The sequence below is a fragment of the Hyperolius riggenbachi genome, chromosome 5, assembly GCF_040937935.1.
Source record: "Hyperolius riggenbachi isolate aHypRig1 chromosome 5, aHypRig1.pri, whole genome shotgun sequence".
NCBI classification, from domain to species: Eukaryota; Metazoa; Chordata; class Amphibia; order Anura; family Hyperoliidae; genus Hyperolius; species Hyperolius riggenbachi.
The window spans coordinates 158520378-158543168 of NC_090650.1; the positions used below are offsets into that span (position 1 = coordinate 158520378).

General features: G+C 46.7%; 1 protein-coding gene across 1 annotated transcript in view; it reads right to left on the minus strand.

Moving 5' to 3' along the window:
* AOAH (acyloxyacyl hydrolase) overlaps positions 1 to 22791 on the minus strand; it is a 443812-nt gene that overhangs the window by 51565 nt on the left and 369456 nt on the right. The window lies entirely within an intron of this gene.

Below are 22791 nucleotides of genomic sequence, written 5' to 3' on the forward strand. Positions count from 1 at the left end.
GAACTTCGGTGGTTCGTGTTCGCCTGCACCAGGCGAACTTTTGTGGAAGTTCGATTCGCCCCATAATGCACTATGAGGGTCAACTTTGACCCTCTGCATCACAGTCAGCAGGCACATTGTAGCCATTAAGGCTACACTAAGCCCTGGAGCCCCCCCCCCCCTTATATAAGGCAGCCTCCGGCGGCCATTACAGTCACTCGTCTGCCTGCTATTAGACAGCCTAGGGCGAGCTGCTGCAGATTGTTCTCCTAGGGACAGATTAGTTAGGTTCTTGGCTGCTTAGCTTGCTCCTGGCTTATTAGTATTGCTTTTATAGCACCCCTCAACAGCTCTTTTCAGAGCTAATCCTGTACTTTTTTTTCTGTGTGTCAAACTGACACTTTTGTTGCATGCACAGCCTTGCTAATTCATAGTGTGTGTGCCACTGCCAGCAGCCCAGCACATTCAGTGACTACCTGTGTGTGTGACAGGGAGCTGCACATTGTACTACCCACCCAGTACTGCATATACCCAGTACCTGTTGTGTTTACTTAACCCACCTCATCACTGCACATACCTAGCTTTGTGTTGAGTGAACCCAGCTCACTGCATCTAACTACCTGTTGTGTTGAGTGAACCCAGCTCACTGCATCTAACTACCTGTTGTGTTAAGTGAACCCAGCTCACTGCATCTAACTACCTGTTGTGTTGAGTGAACCCAGCTCACTGCATCTAATTACCTGTTGTGTTGAGTGAACCCAGCTCACTGCATCTAACTACCTGTTGTGTTGAGTGAACCCACCTCACTGCATCTAACTACCTTTATTGTTCAGTGAACCCACCTCACTGCATTTAACTACCTGTTGTGTTCAGTGAACCTAGCTCACTGCATCTAACTACCTTTACTGTTCCGTGAACCCAGCTCACTGCATCTAACTACCTGTTGTGTTGAGTGAACCCAGCTCACTGCATCTAACTACCTGTTGTGTTGAGTGAACCCAGTTCACTGCATATAACTACCTGTTGTGTTGAGTGAACCCACCTCACTGCATATAACTACCTTTATTGTTCAGTGAACCCACCTCTCTGCATATAACTACCTGTTGTGTTGAGTGAACCCAGCTCACTGCATATACCTAGCATCCCCCCGAGATGGACAAAATGGACAAACCAGGTAGAGGAAGAGGTAGAGGCAGACCCAGAGGAAGGCCACCAGGCACCGGCAGGTCTGTACGAGGTGGTGTTGCTGTGATTTTGTGCGGACCTGGCCCAAAATGCAGTGCTCAGAAGAAGGCACGTGCCATCCCAAAATTGTGAGGACGTGGTTGAGTATTTAACACAGAACACCTCATCTCCCACAGCCAGTGCCACCAGCGCTAGTACAAGCACCACATCCGCTGCATTTGACACTTCACAGAAGTTATTTGGTGGTGGTGGTGAAATCACTGATTCCCAGCCACTACTGAAACAACAAGAAGAAGGCGCAGGTACACCACCTCATACGTCTGAGTTAGGTGGCGATAGTATGGATGTAACGTGTGAGGAGGGGAATGATGAACCACCTGAAGTTGGGTCAGTTGAGGAGGTGTCTGAGGAAAGCGAAGCTGGGCAGGAGGATTATGATGACGATTATACGGATGCCACGTATGTTCCCAGTAGAGGAGATGACCAGGGGGACAGTTCAGAGGGGGAGTCAGAGAGGAGTAGGAGGAGACTACTCCATGATAGAAGCAGAGGGAGCTCATCCTCAGAAACAGCTGGGGGCAGTGTCCGGCACCATGTATCACCAGCTATGGACAGCCAGCCAACATGCCCTTCAACGTCAGCTGCTGATGCCACCGTAGCGCCATCACCCCAGGGGGGCTCAGCGGTTTGGAAATTTTTTAACATGTGTGTCTCAGATCGGAGCAAAGCCATCTGTTCTCTCTGCCAGCAAAAATTGAGCCGTGGAAAGGCCAACCCTCACGTAGGGACAAGTGCCTTACGAAGGCACCTGGAGAAAAAGCACAAACAGCTATGACAAAAACACATAAGGAAAAGCAGCACCCAAAAGACAAGCCACCCTACTTCTCCTCTTACTCCTTCAGGTGCATCGTCTTCATCCGCTTTCTCCCTTGCACCTTCACAGCCACCCTCCTGCACACCGCCTCTTCCCTTGAGCGGTTCCTTCTCCTCTGCCCACAGCAGTACCCAGCTGTCCGTGAAGGAAGTATTTGAGCGTAAGAAGCAAATGTCTGCCAGTCACCCTCTTGCCCGGCGTCTGACAGCTGGCGTGGCGGAACTATTAGCTCACCAGCTATTACCATACAAGCTGGTGGAGTCGGAGGCTTTCTGTAAGTTTGTGGCCATTGGTACACCGCAGGGGAAGATACCAGGCCGCAATTATTTTTCACAAACGGCCATACCCAAACTGTACCGTGCAGTTGAGAGGCAAGTGGTGTCATCTATTGGGAAGAGCGTTGGGTCAAGGGTCCACCTGACTACGGATGCCTGGTCTGCCAAGCACGGGCAGGGCCGCTACATTACGTACAGAGCCCATTGGGTCAACCTGGTGACCGATGGCAGCAAGCAGGGAGTATGTGGCTGCGCAGCGGACCGACTTGTCACACCTCCACGGCTTGCAGGCAGGCCTCCAGCCACCTCCTCTTCACCTGCTACGAACTCTTCGCTGTCGTCATCCTCCTCCTCCTCCTTGGCTGGTGCCGTGATCTCCTCTCCAGCTACACAGCCCCCGCACCCCAGGGCCTATGCTGCATGCCGGGTACGACGGTGTCACGCAGTGTTAGACATGTCTTGCCTGAAAGCGGAGAATCACACTGGAGCAGCTCTCCTGGCTGCTCTTAACAAACAGGTGGAGCAATGGCTGACCCCGCACAAGCTTGAGATCAGCAACGTGGTGTGTGACAATGGCAGCAATCTCATTTCCGCGTTGAATTTGGGATAGCTGACACATGTACCCTGCATGGCACGTGCTGAATCTGGTCGTGCAAAGATTTGTGTCCAAGTACCCAGGCTTAGAGGATGTCCTGAAGCAGGCCAGGAAGTTGTGTGGGCATTTCAGGCGCTCTTACACGGCCATGGCACGCTCTGCGGACATTCAGCGTAGAAACAACTTGCCGGTGAGACGCCTGATTTGCGATAGCCCGACTCGCTGGAATTCAACCCTGCTGATGTTCTCTCGCCTGCTAGACCAGGAGAAAGCCGTCACCCAGTACCTGTATCATTACAGTACAAGGACACAATCTGGGAAGATGGGGATGTTGTGGCCCAACAACTGGACATTGATGCGAAATGCATGCAGGGTCATGGAGCCCTTTGAGGAGGTGACCAAACTGGTGAGTCGCGCTGAGGGCACCATCAGCGACTTGATCCCCTACGCCTACTTCCTGGAGCGTGCCGTGCATAGAGTGGTGGATACAGCTGTGGAGGAGCGTGAACGAGAACAGTTACGGCAGCAGGAGTCGTGGGAGCGAATTACATCCGAACCCGATGTTTCCACGACACCTGCGGCAGCACAGAGGGGGGAGGAGGAGGAGGAAGAAGAGAAGTCGTGTGGGGAAGGAGAGGAGTCAGACTCTGATGATGATGATGAGGAAGGTGTTTCTGTGGAGGAAGAAGAAGAACCGCGGCAGCCGTCACAGGGGGCTTCTGCTGCTCCACGTTCCCGTGGTATTGTTCGTGGCTGGGGGGAGGAAGAGGAGTTGCGTCCCGTCACTGAGGAAGAGCAAGAGGAGATGGAGAATACATCTGCATCCAGCTTTGTGCAGATGGCCTCTTTCATGTTGTCCAGCCTGTTGAGGGACCCCGTATCAAACAACTCAAGGCAAATGACCTGTACTGGGTGGCCACGCTACTAGACCCTTGGTACAGGCACAAAGTGGCGGACCTGTTACCAACTCAACACAAGGCGGAAAGGATGCAGCACTTGCAGAACAAGCTGTTGATGATGCTTTACAATGCATTTAAGGGTGATGTGGCTGCACAACGCAATCAAGGTATCACTGGCAGTAACCCTCCTCCTCCCAAGTCCACGCAGGCAAGGACAGGACGCTCCAGCGATCTCAGGTTGATGTCGGACATGCGGACATTCTTTAGTCCAACTCCTCACCATAGTCCTTCCGGATTCACCCTCCACCAACGCCTGGACCGGCAGGTAGCCGACTACCTGGCCTTGAGTGTGGATGTAGACACTGCAAGCAGCGACAATGAACCCTTGGACTACTGGTTGTGCAGGCTTGACCTGTGGCCAGAGCTGTCCTAATTTGCCATCCAACTTCTCTCTTGCCCTGCCGCAAGCGTCCTGTCAGAAAGGACCTTCAGTGCAGCTGGAGGCATTGTCACTGAGAAGAGAAGTCGCTTACGTCAGTACCTGACCTTTATCAAAATGAATGAGGAATGGATCACGGAGGGCTACTGCACGACCAAAGACTAAGTCAGTCCCCACACACAGCATCTCTGCCTGCAGGCCACTTGCCTTCTCCGCCACCACCAACAGGGTCCAAGACTCTTTGCGGATTCCTGAATTTTTAAGGCCGCTGCTAGCAACGGCCGCTACACTAATTTTTCTGATGTGTGTACATGCCTGCCTAATTTTTCTGGCTGCACTGCGGGCGGCTGCAACAAAAAAACAAAAGGCATGTACATGTGCCCATCCCCCTTCGTGATCATTACCTTGCCGCGGTGAAGGGGCTTGCGTATCACAATGAAGCAATGACCGCCGGCTATTTCAGTGTCTCGGGTGGGGGTGGGACACAAAAGATAATAAGGTCGTTGCTTCATTGTGGTCAGACCAAATTTGATCAGCTGGACAGTCACTGTTGTTCTATCATTGAGCTACCACAGCCTGGCGACCATATGGGCTTGAAAACCGCCACGGCCTACACTCTCGCCACGGTGTGCACCAGTCCAGCACGGCCGTCACTACGCAAACAGCTGTTTGCGGTGCGTTACACAATGAGTTTGGTGTGTCAGTGTGAAGCAGAACTCTAATTACATTCCCTGATTGATGTATACACATGCAAGATGTTTGAAAGCACTTTAGGCCTGCAATTTAGCATTCAATGTGATTTCTGCCCTTAAAACGCTGCTTTGCTTCACATCCAGATTTTTCCCCGGGACTTTGGGCATGTATCCCACTCCGCCATGCCCCCCTCCAGGTGTTAGACCCCTTGAAATATCTTTTCCATCACTTTTGTGGCCAGCATAATTTTTTCTATTTTTCAAAGTTCGCATCCCCATTGAAGTCTATTGCGGTTCGCAAACTTTTCCGCGAACCGAACCTTCCGCGAAGGTTCGCGAACCGAAAATCTGAGGTTCGCGACATCACTAGTGAGGACCTTGACTCTCGAGGACTCGAGTTAAACAGCTCTGATTTAATGAAGGTTGTCTTTCTCAAGCTACTAAAGTGTTGTGTGTTCTCAATATAAATATTTTATCTTCCTGTTTTTGTTGATGTTGTTCCTGGTCCCGAAGTGAAAGAAAATCTCATCAATCATAATTCTAACACCAACAAAAAAACTTAACATGTTCTAGCACTTCTCTACTTGATTCAAAGGAAATATTGTCTGGAGACCTGTAATAGAATTTCCAGAAATTTGAGGTTGCCATAACATACACCCAGTAACTAAATTGAGAGTGTACTTTTACTTTAAGGTCGTATAAAGGGGTTCCAATCAATAATGCAATACATTTGCAATCTTTATTTTACCCTCTTTTAAAGATATAATAATGTCATCCCAGAAACGTACAGTATACACACTGCCGTTTCTATGGGCGTGCGAATAGTGCAATCGCCCTGGGCGCTGGATTGAGCAGCAGGGAGTGGGGGGCGCACCAACGAGTGGAACGGGCATAGTAGTTACAACTCACCTTCCATGATCCCTGCATACACGCAGTCTCTACCTTCTTCCTTGTCCCAGGCGTCCATTGCGTTGGTAACAGCTACCCCTGTCATCACAGGGGGTGCTGTTACCAATGTGATGGACGCCTGGGACAGGAAGGAGATAGAGGCTGCGTGCGGGGATCATGGAAGGTAAATTGTAACTACGCTATACCCACTCCCCCCGCCGCTGTGCCTATGCTGGGGGAACCTACCTATCTAACCTATACTCAGGGCACCTATCTAACCTATACTGGGGGAAACCTACTGATCTAACCTATACTCGGGGCACCTACCTATCTAACCTATACTGGAGGAACCTACCTATCTAACCTATACTCGGGGCACCTATCTATCCTATACTGTGGGAACCTACCTATCTAATCTATACTGGGGGAACCTACCTATCTAACCTATACTCGGGGATCTACCTATCTAACCTATACTGTGGGCACCTACCTATCTAACCTATACTGGTGGCAATTAGACGGGCTACCCTATACTGGAGGCACCTACCTAGCTAACCTATACTGGGGGCAACTATGCCTAGCTACCTATACTGGGGGGTCCTATAGCTGGTTAACTATACTGGGGGCAAATAGACCTGGCTAACCTATACTAGGGGCATCTATACCTGGGGGGAGGGCGCGATTTTTACTTTCTCGCCCTGGGTGCAAGCTACCCTGAGTATACAGCGGCTCCCCCCGCCGCTGTGCCTATACTGGGGGAATCTACCTACCTACCAGAATCAGATTTATTCGCCAAGTACGATGGATATTGCACCCAGAATTTTTTGTGGTGCACACGGCATGAAGCATTATAGTACAGATGTATAGGCATTAGACATGAGTTTACAGGCATTTAGACAGACAGGGTCTATAGAAAAGGGTACAACAAATCTAGAGCACTCAATAAAGGAAACAAACGTCCATAACTAAAGCAGCAGAGCAGGTCTAGATGATTTTTCAGGACCGTAGCCTGAGTTCAGTAGGAGGACAGCTTGGGGGAAGAAAGTGTTCATGTATTCAGACTTTTTTGTGAGGATAAATGTATAGCGGCGGCCCAATGGGAGGCACATGAAGTAGCGACTGCCAGGGTGGGAGGGGTCTCTCAGTATCCTGGTGGCCCTGGACCACAGTCTGGTGGAGTATAGGAGGTCGAGCGGTGGTAGAGGAGACCCGATGATCCTTTCCATGGAATTGATAACTCTCTGAAGTTTGAGATTCTCGCTTGCGGTGGCACCCACATACCAGACGACAATGGAGGAGCAGAGAATAGACTCGATAGTGGCAGTATAGTAGCTGGCCATCAGTTCGTGCTGCATCCCAAACTTCTTTAGTTGTTTCAGGAAGAACAGCCTCTGCTGAACCTTCCTCTGAACCTTGGAGGTGTTTTCACCCCACTCCAGGAGGGAGTCGGTGGAGCGCATTTGCTGAGAGAGGATCAGTCTCTCCAGGACCTATCTAACCTATACTAGGGGCATCTACCTATCTAACCCATACTTGGGGTACCTACCTATCTAACATATACTGGGGGCACCTACCTATCTAACCTTTACTTGGGCAACCTACCTATCGTGCTGCTCGGATACCACTTTTCACTATCTGGATCTTTTATCGGATACCCCTCTATCCGATCCGGTTTGGATATCCGAGTTTAAACATTTCCAATCCGAATCGGATATCCGACCTCAGTATCTGGCCAGATTCATATATCCGGATCAAACACCAGAAGTCACCTGAAAATGGTAAAAAACCCGATCGGAGGTCGGGGGATGAAATATATAGTCCATAGGGGAGGGGGTATGGGAATACAGTCCATAGGGGAGGGGAGTATGGGAGTTCCTTCTCCTTATCTGTGGAGGTGAAATCTGGGATGTGGGCAGAGAGTCTCTAGAAGTGGGTGGTTCTCAGCGGTGCATATTTTCTGCAGTGTAGCTGGAAGTGGGCCTCATCCTCCAGGACCCCCTGGTCACATTGCCTGCACAGTCTCTCCTCCCGGGGCTTCTATGTCTGTCTGTGTCGCCCTGTCTCTATCTCCAGGTTGTGGGCGCTCAGACGGTACAGGCTCAAGGCTTGTCTGTCTTTGTGGTGGTGTAGCCTCTCCAGATATGGAGCCATTGTGTACTCCCTCTGTAGTGATTGATAGACAGCGAGTTTCTGGGAGTTCTTTATGTCCTTTCTCCATTCCTCTAGGTATTGGTCCTTGCAGTTTTCTATCATTCCTTTTATTTGGGCTTTTTCCATCCTGTGTTGGTGGTCTTGGCTGGGCTGGCTGTTGACGGTTTGTTTCAAAGCACGTTGTATGGCCTCGCCACCCTGGCTCAGTGAGGCTTTATGGTGGTAAGTGCTGGGGCTGCTGCTCTGTATATGCGCCCAGTATGAGAGCGCCCTCTGCTGGATAGTCAGCCATAGTGGGAATCTGCCTAGCTCTGCCCGGCAAGCTGAGTTCGAAGTGCTGCGATGGACTTGGAGAAGATAATTGCAGAACTCTAGATGTAAAATTTCTGTTGGGCTGGAGTCCCATTTTGATTTGTCAGGGTAGGTGACCGGGCCCCATACCTCACTGCTATAGAGCAGGATTGGGGTGATGATGCTGTTAATATATTTACCCAGACTCTCACCTGTGTTTTTAGGTGGTAAAGTTGCCTTCTGATGGCATAAAACGTTCTGCAGGCTTTTTCCTTCAGGGCCTCTACTGCTGGTTTAAAGCTCCCTGTTTGGTTAATTTCCAACCCCAGGTAGGTGTAACTGTTTGTGGTCTCCAGTGGGCAGCCATTTAATATAAATGAGGAGGTGGAAGTTTTTAGATTTTTCCTCTGGAACACCATCACTTTTGTCTTCTTTGGGTTGATGGGCAGTGCCCATGTGGTGCAGAAACTCTTCAGTACTGCCAGGCTGTCCTGTAGGCCCCTTTCTGTTGGGGAGAGCAGCAGGAGATCATCTGCATACAGCAGGAACTTCACCTCATGGTCATACAGGAGGAGGCCTGCTGCTGGGGAGGATTCCAGGGCTACAGCCAGTTGGTTAATGAATATGTTAAAGAGCGTTGGGCTCAGACTGCAGCCCTGCCTGACTCCTCGACCCTGCTTGAAGAACGCACTTCTCTTCCCGTCCACTTTCACACTGCATTGGTTCCCAGTATATGAACTCTTGATGACATCATAGGTTCTACCTCCTATTCCGCTCTCTAGGAGTTTAAGGAAAAGGCCTGGGTGCCACACCGAGTCAAACGCCTTCTTAAAATCCACAAAGCATGCGTGTATTTTGCCGCGTGAGCTGTGGACATGGGTCTTGATAAGACTGTGCAGTGTGTAGATGTGGTCGGTTGTGCGGTGGTTTGGCATGAACCCAGCTTGGCTTTTGCTGAGTACGTCCTGCTGTGTGAGGAAGGAGAGGATCCTTTTATTTATGATGCTGTTAAACAGTTTCCCCAGTGTACTGCTGACACAGATTCCTCTGTGGTTTGCTAGATCATATCTGTCCCCATTCTTGTAGATAGGTGTTATGAGGCCTTCATTCAAGGCCTGAGGAAAGGAGCCCGCATTCAGGATAAGGTTGAATAGTCTTGCGAGTGTCTCATGTATGTCCGGGGGGGGGGCTGTATTTGATCATCTCTGGCAGGATGCCATCGGTACCGCTAGCCTTCTTACATTTTATCAGCTTTGTTCTTTCTCTTATTTCCTGCACCGTGATTGGTGTATCCAGGGGTTTTTGAAAGTCCTTGATTGTCTCCTCCATGTCCTCCAGTTTTGCGGCTATTTGTTTCTGTTCCAGGGTTTGGGCATTTTCTGGGATGTCTTTGTAGATGTCCCTGAAGTAGTGGAGCCAGACGTGGCCATTTTGGATGTGAAGAGGGCTTTTCTTGGGCTTTGTCCCAATATGGTTCCAAGTCTCCCAGAATGAGTTGTCTTGGAGGGAGTCCTCCAGCTGTTGGAGTTTGTGGGAGATATGGTTTTGTTTTTTCCGCCTGAGGGTGTCTTTGTATTGCCTCTGTAGGTGGTCATGGGCTTCCCTTAGGTCCCGGTTGTTGGGGTCTCTGTGCTTTTGGTTAGAGGCTGCCCTTAGAGAATTACGTAGAGCCTTGCACTCACTGTCTGTTACGCTCGGTGGTATATTCTCCACGGTCAGCACACAATGCGGTCCTGACGTGAAGGACACACACACACAAGCACGAGGAACCAGGATATCCCCAGTTTAGTGGAGGAGAGGACTAACTCCAATAGGAGATGTGGCGCACAGAGCAGGCGTAGATCCGAACAGCCACAAACAATACTTTCACTTTAGTGGCTCAGCGCAAGGTAGCGCTGAGCGCATAAACCAGAACTCAGAAGATCAGGACAGGTAGACAGAATGAACGCTTGCTTAACTAGTCACTGCTTTAGTGACAGCAAGCATTCATAACAAGACAGACTGGAATGAGGCAGCCAATGCGACCACAGCGATGGCGTGCCTCACAAGGACAGGACAGAATAGTCAGGAAATAGCAGAGTCAAGGCAGGCAGACGCAATACACACAAATATACAATAGGTATGACAGATGTGTCTGTGACAGCATAATCTACCACACTGCTGCCTACGTGGGAGTTCATAGTAAATCTCCCAAGAGAGTCACCCTTAGTTCGCCCATTCATTATGTGTAGGCCGAGGCTCCGGCAAAGGTACAATAGGGCTTTCCCACTTTTGTTTACTGTCTTATCATAACTATTTCTTGCTGTCTGTATTGTTTCCTGGTAATAGCTCTCCCCTCCAAGTATGTATGTGTTTCCCTCAGAGGTCAGATAGTCCTGCTCTGTGCCTGTTCTGGCTCCATAGATAAGTACTCTGCCCTGAGACTGGAAGTGGCTGGCTTCTCTTTGTAGGACCTCATAGATGTCAGGTTTGTAGTAAGGGGACTCTGTTGGGGGGATGTCTCTCTCTCTCTCTCTCTCTCTCTCCCCCCCTCTCTCCCCCCCCCCCTCTCTCTCTCTCTCTCTCTCTCTCTCTCTCTCTCTCTCTCTCTCTCTCTCTCTCTCTCTCTCTCTCTCTCCTTTTGCTCGGGTATCTGAACTAACTATCCACCCGGATTTCAGATGGGAAATCCAAGTTTGCTTGGATAGTCAATTTGGATTTTAAAAAATATCCGAATTGCAATTCAAAGTTTGGATGGTGCAAAAAGTTTGGATTATATGGGTAGTTCATATATCCGGAATCCAAATGAGCACCACTTATCCTATACTGGGGGAACCTACCTATCTAACCTATACTGGGGGAACCTACCTATCTAACTTATACTCTGGGCACCTACCTATCTAACCTATATTCGGGAGACCTATCCTATACTAGGGGAACTTAGCTATATACTCGGGACACCTATCATATACTGGGGGATCCTACCTATCTAATCTATACTGGGGGAACCTAGCTAACTAACCTATACTCGGGGCACCTACCTATCTAACCTATACACGGGAGACCTATCCTATACTGAGGGAACCTACCTATCTAATCTATACTGGGGAACCTACCTATCTAACCTATACTGGGGGAACCAACCTATCTAACCTATACTCGGGGCACCTACCTATCTGCCCTATACTGGGGGCACCTACCTATCTACCCTATCCTGGGGCACCTACCTATCTAACCTATACTGGTGGCAACTATACGGGCCACCCTATACTGGAGGCACCTACCTAGCTAACCTATACTGGGGACACCTACCAGTTTAACCTATACTGGGGGCACCTACCTATCTAACCTATACTCGGGGCACCTACCTATCTAACCTATACTGGGGGCACCTACCTATCTAACCTATACTCGGGGCACCTACCTATCTAACCTATACTGGGGCACCTACCTATCTACCATATACGGGGCACCTACCTTTCTTTTTTTTTTTAATTCTTTATTTAGATCAAAAGGCAGGTTAACAGGTATAAAACAATAGTCCTGTACACTCTTGGACTTTTTAAATCAATAGCATACATGAATGTGATCTACAGGGTATTTGTATAAGCATCAACCACATGCACAACTCATAAACTCAAATATAGCTTATTATGTTAGGTGAACAGGGAAGGCAGTCGTAGGCCAAGGTCCACAGCAGCCTGTGAAGTAAATCCCAGGCACATGGGTATTATGAGCAAACAATCTCCCCTGCCCCCCTCTCTGACCACCTATGATCTTTTTTACAGTTTTATCAATAAACTGATAAACATATATTTAACTGAAACAACCCGATTTTCTTACCTAGGGCAGCATATGTTTCCCCTAAATAGGCAAGAAACACACTGCCCCATAGTCATCAAATAAAAATAAAAATACACGACAACCCACTACTTCCTAGCTGCAGACATAATGCCACACAGTTCAGTGTAAGTACCATCAACCACCAGGCCTCTGCCTTCCCTCATTAAAGGCTGCCTTGTTCTGCTACCCGTCCCTCAATATTGTACCCAATTCCTCAGAGTCACGTATACCAGACCAATACCTCCAAGTCTTCCAGAACTTCTCAAGGTCATTATTAGAAATATGTGCCATATTTTCCATCAGATATGTCTGGTCCAGTTCTGCAACCACATCTTTAATACCAGGAGGGGCAGGGTTTCGCCAACGCCTGACTATCACACACTTTGCTGCATTTAGGATATGTCTTACTACTGATTTTTTGTATTTTTTATAGGACCAGGAGTTTACATGTAAGATATAGAAACCTATGTTGAAGGGGATGTCTCCGTCAATAACCAGTTTCACCAGGCTTTCTACTTTTTTCCAGAAGGTGTTCAATTTGGAACATGACCACAAAATATGTGATAACGTCCCTCTTTCTGTGGAGCATCTCCAGCAGTCTGGGCTGATCGAGGGGAAGATCCTATGGAGTTTACAGGGTGTTAAATACCATCTAGTCAGGATTTTGTAGTTAACTTCCTGGATACGTGCAGCTCTGGAGGTTTTGTGGGTGAAGGTACAAATCCTAGTCCTTTGGGCTGGACTAAAACGTATTCCCACCTCCGCTTCCCATTTATCAAAGAATGACATTGCTGGGGTGGTCTGATCAATTAGTAGCGAGTAAATAGTTGAGAGAGTTTTCTGAACAGGTTCGCCCTCAGAGCACAGCTCTTCAAAGATGGAGGGTTTTCTGACCTCTGATGGCAAAATAACTGGCTACGTAGGTAGTATCTAATTTGAAATAAGGTCCACCAATTAAAGTGCAAGGCTGGATATTGAAGTTGTAGGTCTTCTAGCGCCAACCAGTTGTTCTGGGCACAAAATTTTCCTAAAGTCAGCCTATCTTGTGATCTAGGAGGTCTGTTATCTTGATTAAAGGCCAGGTGCAGTTCTGGGTTGTGTGAGAGCAGGAGTAAGGGCGAGGGTAGAGGTGACATTTCTGGTAAATGTCTGACTCTACTAAGGCATTTAAAAGTATAGAGACTCAGGGGAGAAAATTGCAGCTCCCTTGTGTCATGTCCCTTCGTCCACAGAAGGTCTAGTGGGGAATATTTCGTTAGTCCCGTTTCTAGTACAGTCCATTGTTTAGTGCCTCTGTGTCTAGCCCAGTCCACCACTCTAGTTAGAACGGCCGCATAGTGGTACAGCCTGACATTGGGTACTGCCAGGCCTCCTGTTTGCTTGGTGCTGTACAAAATCTCTCTCTTAATTCTAGGTGGTTTGCCTTTCCAGACATATCTGTTGAAAAGAGATTGAAAACGTGTCAGGAAGCTCGAAGGTATCGGTATTGGTAGGGTCTGAAATAAGTACAGAAGACGTGGCATGACATTATTTTTAAAACAGCAATACGCCCTAGCCAGGATAGATGTGGAAAGTTCCATCTCTCAAGGTCACCAGCTATGGTTTTTAACATGTGCGGAAAGTTTAGTGCAAAAGTTTCGCAGGGAGAGTGTGAGATGTTGGTACCCAAATAGCGTATATATTGCGTATTCCATCTAAAGGGGAACTTCTGCTCTAGCCCCTGTCTGACCGGTTCAGGGATTCCTACATTATATGCCTCACATTTGTCGAGGTTTATCTTAAATGCTGACAGTTTTCCAAAGATGTTAAATTCTTCTAGCAGTCTAGCAAGGGATGTGTCTGGCTCTGTAAGAAAGAACAGCAAATCGTCTGCGTATGCGGCCACTTTATTGCTAAGCTTTCCCACCTCAATCCCTTTAATTTCCCGACAGGCCCTAACATGGTTAAGGAACGGCTCCAATGCCAATGCAAATATCAACGGTGATAGAGGGCACCCTTGGCGCGTGCCATTTCTAATGGATAACGATTTTGAAAGTTCTCCATTAGCTTTAATTCTTGCTGTAGGATTCGAGTACAAGACGCTAATTGCAGACGTCATACGGGGGCCTATCCCAGTGTTTTTAAGTGTTGCCATAATCCAGTCCCAGCTCACCCGGTCAAAGGCCTTTTCGGCGTCAGTGGAAAGTAGCATACAGGAAGTATTTCTAGACCGGGCAAGCTGTAACAGAACCTGGGCCCTGATGGTATTGTCTCTTGCCTCCCTATGGGGTATGAATCCCACTTGGTCCCAATGTACTAAAAGATTCATGTGTTGGGCCAATCTGTTTGCCAATGCTTTAGCAAATATTTTTATATCTATGTTTAGCAAAGATATTGGCCTATAACTGCTACAACTAGACGGATCTTTGTCGGGTTTTGGGATCACCGTTATATGTGATTCCAGCATTTGTGTCGAAAAATTCGTGTTGGTCTTATCATCTGCAACAGAGTTAAATAATCTGCACAGGTAGGGGGTCAGGGTTCCTTTAAATTTTTTGTAATAGTCAACCGAGAAGCCGTCTGGCCCCGGGGCTTTCCCAGTTCTTATACTTGCAATTACATCATTAATTTCCGTTTCAGTGAATGGTGCCTCTAATTCCTCAATTGTATCCGCGTCTAAGTGGGGGAGTCTAGCTGCTGTGAGATAGTTTTCAATGGCCGCCTGTCTCCCTGGTATGTCCCGAGAGCCATCTCTGAGTGATAAATTGTATAAGTTGGTGTAGAATTTTTGGAAGCTGTTGGCAATGGAGCCGTTCCTAACATGTCTTACTCCCCTCTCATCAATTATCTGGGGTATATATGTCCTCTGTTGTTGTTGTTTAAGGGCCCTTGCCAACAACTTCCCTGGTTTATTACCCAGAGTGTAGTACATATTCTGACATCTGTAGGCCGCCTGTTTGGCGTACTCCTGTAGAAAGGTATTTAACTTCCTTCTTTTTTCTTGCAAGAGTGTCAAGTCTGTCTGCCTTGGGCTCCACTTATGTTTTTGTTCTAGATCATGAATCTCCTCCATTAGTGTCTGGATGGCCTGGTTTCTTTCTTTCTTACGCTTTGCCCCTAGTTGAATAAAATACCCCCTCAATACACATTTGTGCGCATCCCATAGTGAAGTAGGGGATATATCTCCACTGTCGTTAATTGCAAAGTACGCCTCTAGTTCTTTTAGGACATTCATACGTGCTGTTTCATCGTGGAGAATGGATGCATTTAGTCTCCACGTAAACGGGAGCTCCCTTTTATGCCTGCAATTAAGAGTGACACAAACAGGAGCATGGTCAGAGTAGGAGATCACTCCAATGTCCGCCAAAATATGTTCTGTCAGCAGGTTGTGAGATATTAGGATATAGTCTATTCTGCTGTAGGTTTGGTGGACATTGGAGTAATAAGTAAAATCTTTTGTGTCTGGGTGAGACAGCCTCCACACATCAACTAATTGTCGTTCATGTAGCATGCGTTTAATCTTATTTATTTTTGCAAAGGACAGAGAGGCCTTGCCCTGGGAGTTATCAATTTTAGGATTTAATGTTGTATTAAGATCTCCCCCCAGGATGATGCTACCCTCTGTAAAAGAATCCAGGACTTCTAAAAATTTAGCGAGGAAAGAAACCTGATCCATATTAGGTGCATAAACGGAGCACAAGGTATACTTGAGTTCTTTTATGAGACACTTTACTAGGACAAATCTTCCATCAACGTCAGACTTCACATCAAGCATAGTAAATGGTAAGTTTTTATGGATTAGTATAGTGACACCTTTTGTCTTTGTAATCGGAGAGACTCCCAGGAAGGAGATTGGATAGTTTTTGTCCCGAAAGGCGGGGTGGTTACCTGTCTTGAAATGTGTTTCTTGGATAAACACAATTTGTGCATTTTGTTTCATCATATCTTTTAGGAGAATTCTCCTTTTTTCTGGGGTATTGAGGCCTCTGGCGTTGATGGAAATACATTTTACTCCTGCCATATATATGGCCTGTCGTCTACAGCTTCAGTGTGTGTCGTGTAAGTACAATCAAAAAATCTGGGTTGTAAGTATATAACCAAACATATGTCCTTCAACATGAAGGAAAAACTAATAACAGCTATTGCCCACTTTTGGGTTAAGACTACGCGAGTCTCCCTATGTGGGGTCCGAACAACCATTGTCAGCGTGAAGAATGGGACTCCCCCAATCCTCTTTGCCCAGTATATTTTATCTAAATAATAAACAACCGATTATAACAACTAGTATAACCATTCCAGGGTACACCTATCTGACCAGGTGCCTGCAGCCCACTGTATCATTACTCACACATCCTTCCCGACTTCCCCACTTTTGCATCTGGTGACGTCCCCTATCCCATTTCCTTCATACATAGACGTGGCAATACTGGCCTTGTCAGGTGGGGGAAAGGACTAAAAATACGTACATCCTCAGTTTGGTCAAGCCCCTGTTTCTTTGCTATAGCCACAGAATTACTTCCATAGTGATTATTTTTGAATTGCGCTATCCCTGATGAGCCGAGGTGGACCGCTGCCCTAGGGACAGCAGCCCAGTCCGGTCCGCCATCACCAGCCCCCTCCGCCACCCCCCTCATCATACAGTGCTTACGAGTTGGCCTATTCCCACAGGTACATGTAAAATGCAACAATTACAGTTATGAACATTGATCCCAGTTATCAAGAGCGTACAAGTGTCCAGTAAACAGGTTGCCAAGCTCACATAGCCCGGGGTCATAAGTAACATATATATCGAGCGAGCAAGGTAGCATACGGGGGCCCCAAACCATGTGCTATTTCCGTGCGCCGTCTTCTAGGTGCCAGGTAACAAAATTGTTCCGGTAGGGAGGTCACCATAATGAAAATAGACATCAACAGGGGGCTCATTCACATAACTGGCGAGTCTATTCCCCATTGTTCGCTTTCAGAAGTATGGCCACCGTGTAGTTATTCATGTGGGGGTTTCATATGGCGGCTATATGAGCTAAGCCAACTCCATAGGAGGAAGATGGTCTGAACAGTCTACATAGTAGAGATAAGAAAAATAGAGCTACAGTACCTGGTCCGTTGCAATGGATGGTTATTAGAGATAAGATAGCTTAAGGTGAGTCATCGTTACCACCATTACACGGATTCGACCTCTTGCGCCTATTCCTTTGCGGTAGACCTAGGACCATTTGGTCGGGATTCCATTCCAGGAGCTCCACCGGTTGTAACTGCAGGGCCTCGAACAGCTCTGGGAGATCTGAAGGACTTCGGAGAATATGGGCCTTGTCATCCTCCATGATTACCAGGTGGAACGGAAAGCCCCACCGGTATTTCCAACCTTTATCCACTATCAGCTTCAGCAGCGGTTGCAGGGTTCTTCTCTGGGCTAAGGTTCCCGGAGCCAGATCTTGGAAGAGCTGCACTTTGTGGCCTTCGTATTCAATGCTATCTCTCTGCCTGGCAGCTTGCATGATGGCGTCTTTCAGGCTGTAGTGATGCAGTTTGCAGATTATGTCACGTGGTGGATCCCTCTCCGCCGGCTTAGGCCTCAGAGCTCTGTGTGCCTGGTCGAATTTAATGACCTCTTCAGCCGGGCGGTTTAGAACTCCGTTGAAAATCACCATTAGTGCGGGTTCTATTTGTGCTGCATCATAGGTCTCCGGCATCCCTCTCACCCTTATGTTACAGCGACGACTGCGGTTCTGCAGGTCTTCCAGGCCCGAACGCAGCATGGCATTGGTCGTGGATTGCTGTTCTTTCTCCTTTTTTAATTTTTTCCCGTCAGCTTTTAGATCGTCCAGATCACTCTCCAGACGTGCTATTCTGGAGTCATGTAGTTCGACCTCATCTTGTACCACCTGTAGTTCTGCCCGGGATGCTGCTGTGATACGGTCTGCCAGGTCGGAGAGGTCGTCCTTAGTAGGTAAGGTGTGGAGGAAGTCACGGATTCCGTTTAGAGACTTCACCGTGGCAGCCTCAGTATCTGCCATCTTCGCTGCTTTGCTGGCGGATGGGGAGGCGTCGGCCATTTTGACTGGTGTCTGCGTCGCTTCGTTTCTCCTGAGAGATTTTACGACCTGTTGTTGAGCCTCTTGTGTCTTCCGCGGGGTGGGTTTCACTCCTGTTTTATTCTTGAAATTCCCTGGCATACTGCAGGACTTCTACTTGTAATAAATTCGGTTGTTTTAGCTAGTATTGGGCGGCTGGATCGGGAGCTCCAAGGAAACGTGTCCTCACGGCTGCATGGCTGGCTCCGCCCCCCGGCACCTACCTTTCTAACCTATACTGGTGGCAACTATACGGGCTACCCTATACTGGAGGCACCTACCTAGCTAACCTATACTGGGGGGGGACCTATAGCTGGTTAACTATACTGGGGGCAACTAGACCTGGCTAACCTATACTGTGGGCACCTATACCTGGCTCGAGGGGGGGCGCAATTTTTACTTTCTCGCCCTGGGTGCAATTTAGCCTAGAAACTGCCCTGAGTATACAGCAGTTATTACACTTACATAGTTACATAGTTACATAGTTACTTTGGTTGAAAAAAGACATACGTCCATCGAGTTCAACCAGTACAGAGTACAACTCCAGCCTGCTCCCTCACATATCCCTGTTGATCATAAAATCCCTGGATTAACATCATTGGCATTACCTAGTAATTGTAGCCATGGATGTCATTCAACGCAAGGAAAGCATCTAAGCCCCCTTTAAATGCAGGTATAGAGTTTGCCATAACGACTTCCTGTGGCAATGCATTCCACATCTTAATCACTCTTACTGTAAAGAACCCTTTCCTAAATAAATGGCTAAAACGTTTTTCCTCCATGCGCAGATCATGTCCTCTAGTCCTTTGAGAAGGCCTAGGGACAAAAAGCTCATCCGCCAAGCTATTATATTGCCCTCTGATGTATTTATACATGTTAATTAGATCTCCTCTAAGGCGTCTTTTCTCTAGACTAAATAAACCCAGTTTATCTAACCTTTCTTGGTAAGTGAGACCTTCCATCCCACGTATCAATTTTGTTGCTCGTCTCTGCACCTGCTCTAAAACTGCAATATCTTTTTTGTAATGTGGTGCCCAGAACTGAATTCCATATTCCAGATGTGGCCTTACTAGAGAGTTAAACAGGGGCAATATTATGCTAGCATCTCGAGTTTTTATTTCCCTTTTAATGCATCCCAAAATTTTGTTAGCTTTAGCTGCAGCGGCTTGGCATTGAGTACGATTATTTAACTTGTTGTCGATGAGTACTCCTAAGTCCTTCTCCAAGTTTGATGTCCCCAACTGTATCCCATTTATTTTGTATGGTGTTAGACCATTGGTACGACCAAAATGCATGACTTTACATTTGTCAACATTGAATTTCATCTGCCATGTATGTGCCCATATAGCCATCCTATCCAGATCCTGTTGCAATATAACACTATCTTCCTTAGAGTTGATGATTCTGCACAATTTTGTATCATCTGCAAAAATAGCAACATTGCTCACTACTGTATCCACTAGGTCATTAATAAATAAATTGAAGAGCACTGGACCCAGTACAGACCCCTGTGGGACCCCACTGCTAACAGTCTCCCATTTTGAGTATGATCCATTGACCACAACTCTTTGTTTTCTGTCCATTAGCCAGTTCCCTATCCAAGCACACAGACTCTTCCCCAGTCCTTGCATCCTCATCTTTTGCACCAGACTTTTGTGGGGAACAGTGTCGAATGCCTTAGCAAAGTCTAAGTATATCACATCTACAGCATTCCCAATATCCATATTAGCATTCACTACCTCATAAAAGCTGAGCATGTTAGTCAAACAGGACCTGTCTTTAGTAAACCCATGTTGATGCTGAGAAATAAGATTATTGTCTACTATGAAGTCATGTATAGTATCTCTTAGTAACCCCTCAAATAGTTTGCATACAACTGATGTTAAGCTTACAGGTCTATAATTTCCTGGATCTGATTTTTTGCCCTTCTTAAATAATGGGAAAACGTGGGCTGTACGCCAATCCACTGGGACTCTGCCAGTTGCAAGAGAGTCACAAAAGATTAGATAAAGGGGTTTATCTATAACTGAACTTAATTCCCTTAGGACCCGAGGATGCATGCCATCCGGGCCAGGTGCCTTGTCTATTTTTAATTTATTTAGTCTTGCCTTTACTTCTTCCTGCGTTAAGTATTTAATATTACAGTTAGAAGATTGAGACTCTTCCGCCTCTGTAATTTGCAACAGTGCTGTTTCCTTTGTAAAGACAGAAGCAAAGAAAGCATTTAATAACTCTGCCTTACCTTGGTCATCCACCATTGAGTTCCCACCCTCATCCTTTAGGAGTCCTATACAGTCAACCTTTCTTTTTTTAGAGTTGATGTACTTGTAAAACTTTTTTGGGTTAGATTTGATATCCCTAGCGATTTGATTTTCAGCTTCGATCTTTGCCAGCCTAATTTCTTTTTTACAATTTTTATTGCACTCCTTATAATTGCTTAGTGCAGCCTCGGTCCCCTCCTGTTTTAGGACCTTATAGGCATTCTTTTTCCTCTTCATTTTATCTTTAACCTTTCTATTCATCCATAGAGGCCTTTTTTTATTCCTAGACATTTTGTTTCCATATGGGATATACATACTACAATATTGATTGAGAATACGTTTAAAAGCTTGCCATTTCCCTTCCCTTGTAGTATATTATCCCAGTTCACCAAACTTAGTGCCTGCCTGATTTGATTGAACTTTGCTTTTCTAAAATTCATAGTTTTAGTGGTCCCGCTGCCCCGTGGCCTATCAGTCACCAGATCAAACGTTATCATGTTGTGATCACTATTTCCCAAATGTTCTTGAACCTGCACATTTGATACATTATCTGGTCTATTCGAAATGATCAGATCCAGTAACGCATTCCCCCTAGTTGGTTCCGTTACCATTTGAGTCAAGTAATTGTCCTGTAGTGCTGCCAGAAATCTGCTGCTTTTACCAGAATGGGTAGCCTCAATACCCCAGTCAATGTCTGGAAAGTTGAAGTCGCCCATAACTATGACCTCATTTTTACTTGCCGCTTTTTCAATTTGCTGTAGTAATTGCAGTTCTGCAGCTTCATTAATATGAGGTGGTCTGTAGCATACCCCAATAAGCAATTGGCAACTTTTATTTCCACCATGAATATTTACCCAAACGGACTCCACATCTTCGCAATCTTCCTCCATCTCATCGTTGAGGACAGCTGTAAAAGAATTCTTAACAAAGAGACAAACCCCTCCACCTTTTTTCCCTGTTCTATCCCTCCTGAACACATTGTATCCTTTTAAATTGGCTATCCAGTCATGACTTTCATCCATCCATGTCTCGGTTATTCCCACAATGTCATAGCCTTTGTCATTCAGAATGAACTCTAGTTCATCTATTTTATTTGCAAGGCTCCGAGCATTGGTTATCATGCACTTTATATTGTGTGCTTATACTTTTAGGAAACCAGCTGCAGTGTGTACTGATCTATTTGACAAAAATATTATTTGAAACAACTGTTAATTGACTCTCTTACACTCATTTATATGACCCCTCTTGCAGAACAGTTGACATCAGTGGGCAATGGATACAAGAGTACAGACTGGGGAGGACTCTAATTGAAACATTAGTGGCAATTTGTGTGTTCTTGTAACTAGAGATGTCGTGAACAGCAAATTTTTCATTTGCGAACTTCTGCAAATGTTTGCAAACAGGCAAATCTGGCAAACTGCCATATACTTCAATGGGCAGGTGATTTTTAAAACCCAGAAAGACTGTTTTTGGCCACAAAAGTGATGGAAAAGTTGTTTCAAGGGGTCTAACACCTGGACTGTGGCATGCCAGAGGGGGATCCATGCCAAAAGTCCCACCAGAAATTACGGAGTTGACGCAAAGTTGGGTTTTAATCACTTAAGGGCAGAAATCACATTATGCACAGCTCTGGGTGTCATTGGGCTGTGGAGTTTCACACACAGAGTAATGCAATCAGGGTTGCTCGTAAACTACGCCAGCGCGAATCTACGCGTCGTAGTACGCAACTACGCATCGTAGTTCGTAGGCGAAGTTTAAGAACTACACGTACGCATTTCCACGTAGTCGTAGTCCCACTATGTGAAGCTTCGCCCGCTACGCGTAGTTGACGTATGTATTGCGAAGTCAACTACGCGTGCGGTAACTGCATCTATATGGATCATTGCGCATGCGCAGAAATATTATTGCCCTTTTATACGCATACAATTCCGCATGGGAAGGTGGAATGTACGCTTATATTAGTTTATATTTCCAAATAGGTTGAAGATTATTGCGGAAATTTTTCCGCATAAGGGCATAAGCGGTCGCATCAACTACGCTTCGCACTACACGAAGCTTGCGCATTTTAACACGTAGTCTACGGAATGCAAACGTAGTGAAGTTTCTAATTACATAGCCGTAGATTGCGAAGCGTATTTGCGTAAAAATATGCGTAGTTTCAGCGTAGCGAAGTTGTCTGACTACGACCATCCCTGAATGCAATAGTTCTATCAGAATACAGTGAAATAATAATGCAAAGGAGTGGTACTGTGCGTGTAACTTAATGTAGCAACAGCAGTAGTGTGCACACAGCTCTGGGTGTCACACACACAAAAAAACACAGGTGACCGATGTGCTAGCCCTCAAAAGGGCTGTTTTGGGTGTTTTCACAGCAAGTGAGGAACAAGAAC